Here is a 2,500-nt window from a genome sequence, read left to right as displayed (position 1 = left end):
ACGAGAAGTAAAACAAATACATGTTTGCAAATAAGTAATGAGGGCCAAATGCAACAGCAATTAAAGAAGGAAAAACACTAAAGATGCCAGCAGCAAAACAAAGACACAAAGCAGCAGCAGCAGCACCCAGCAGCGGGGACCCTGCAGCAGCAGCAGCAGCAGCAGCAGCAGCGGCGGCGCAGCAGCAAGCCACGGCCCCCAGCCCCTGCAGCAGCAGCAAACCAGCATAGCTGCTGTTGCTGCTGAGGAAAGAACCCCAGAAAGCAGGGGCCAGCAGCCCCAACACCCCTGCTGCTGCTGCTGCTGCTGCTGCTGCTGCCGGGTGCTGCTGCTGCTGCTGCAGCAAAGGGCGCCACAGAGTCAGCAGCAAGGCGCATGCAAAGGTGTCTATACACCCCAGCAGCAGCAGCACCCAAAAACGCGGCCGCCGCAGCAGCTGCTGCAGCGGCAGGCTGACCCCCGCAGCAGCAGCAGCAGCAGCAGGAGCAGCAGCAGCAGCAGCACCTCCCAAATAAAGAGTCTGAAGTGCTGCAGCAACATTTTCTGGACTAAAAAGACAAAAAGGAGATAATAAAAGTCTCAAATATAAATTCGAAAGACAAGACCCCACACTCTCAGGTGTACAGACAGCTGCTGTCCCACGCAACTCTATTTTGCTGCTGCTGTTGTCAGCAGCACTTATCACAAATGAAGATTCCGTGTACCTGCAGCAGCAGCAGCAGCGGAAGCAGCAGCAGCAGCAGCAGCAGCAGCAGCAGCAGCAGCAGCAGCAGCAGCAGCAGCAGCAGCGGCAGCAGCAGCAGCCCACAGGCAACTCCTATCAGTTAAATAGTTGATTAATTAGCTGCTTGACTAATTAGAATTAATTGATAAATTAATTTAACAATTAATTAAAATGATTTATTAATTATTAGTTCACATGAATAACTTGAATAGAATCTTTATTTGCTTGTTAATAGTGAACAGCAGCAAACCCTAAATTAGGGTTTATAAACCACCATTTAGGGTTTTGAATTAAGAGACAACCAAACGCCTGGAGGCCAAAAATAAAAGCAGCAAGAGCTCTGAGGGTTTCGGGAGTGGTTTTCGGATCTCCGCCTGCACGCAAACCCTAAACCCTAAACCCTAAACCCTAAACCCTAAACCCTAAACCCTAAACCCCTTATTAGAGAGCAGCGCCACGCATGCGCGGCTACCACCGCTTGCAGGTTTAAAGCTTAGGGTTTAGGGTTTAGGGTTTAGGGTTTAGGGCACATCGTTCTGGCCAGCTGAGCCTGCGCCTTTCCACCCAGGGTTTAGGGTTTAGGGTTTAGGGTTTAGGGTTTAGGGTTTAGGGTTTACGGAGGGGCACAAAGGCCACTGCTGGAGGCGCCAGCAGCAAAAAGGCCGCCATAAAAGCTGTGGGTCTCAAGAGGCCAGCTAGCTGCGCTGTACGTACACCAGAAGCCCGAGGTGTACGCCCAGCAGCAGCAGCAGCAGCAGCAGCAGCAGCAGCAGCAGCAGCAGCAGCAGCAGGCTGCTGCTGCTGCTGCTGCTGCTGCTGCTGCTGCTGCTGCTGCTGCTGCAGACTCCACCTGAGGGCCACAGTGCTGGCTGTGAAGAGGGAAAGGCCAGCGCCGACTCCATTAATGAAAAACAAAAAAACAAAAATAAAAATTCTTTTCCAAAGACAAAAAGAAGAAATCAAACAACTCACAAAACTCAACAAACTCCCCACCAAACAGCCAACTCGGGGGCCCCCCAAACCCTCCAGCCAGGGGCCCCCGGGGAGTCCCGCGAGGGCCCCCAGCCCGTACAGGGCAGTACCCCAAAGCCCCGCGGCATAGGGGGCCCCCAGGGGGGGCCCCCCAGGGGGGGGGCCCCCAGGGGGCCCAGGGGCCCCAGGGCCCCCAGGGGCCCCAGGGGGGGGGCCCCCGGCCCGGGGGGCCCCAAGGGAGGGGCCCCCGGGGCGCTTCTGGAGGGGAATTCTGAAAGAGATAAAAAGGAAGGACAAAAAACACTCCAAGAGAGGCAGCAGCCGCTGGCAAGGGCGAGGAAGCAGCAGCCAAGAAGGGTACTGGTTGCTGTCGGCTGCGGGGGGGAGCAGCAGCAGCGGAGAAGCGAGAAACGAGGGCTAGACTTCATTCTTTTGCGGATTTTGAAGGCCAATTAAATTCTAAATGATTAATTTCATCCATTTAAATCCTTTTTTCAAAGTTTTAACCGAAAAAAAACGAAAATCCGGCCCGCGCGCCCGCCGGAGAGCCACCCGCCCGCGGGGTGTCTGTGCATACACCCCAGGTGACCAGTGGACAGACACCGCAGAGCAAAAACAGTCTTTGCAGTTCTTCAGAAGTTTTCTTTTTACTTTTCCATCTAATCAAATAACTTTCAAAGAAAAACAATATCTCCAGCGTTTTCTGCTTCTTTTCCCGCACTTTCAGCAGCAGCAGCAGCAGGAGCAGCAGCCACGAGCAGCAGCAGCAGCCGGAACACGCAGCGTACGAGCCCCCGAAGGCTT

Source organism: Eimeria necatrix, genomic scaffold (genome assembly GCF_000499385.1).
Source record: "Eimeria necatrix Houghton genomic scaffold, Enh_scaff98, whole genome shotgun sequence".
NCBI classification, from domain to species: domain Eukaryota; phylum Apicomplexa; class Conoidasida; order Eucoccidiorida; family Eimeriidae; genus Eimeria; species Eimeria necatrix.
Note: the sequence above shows the minus strand (reverse complement) of the source record.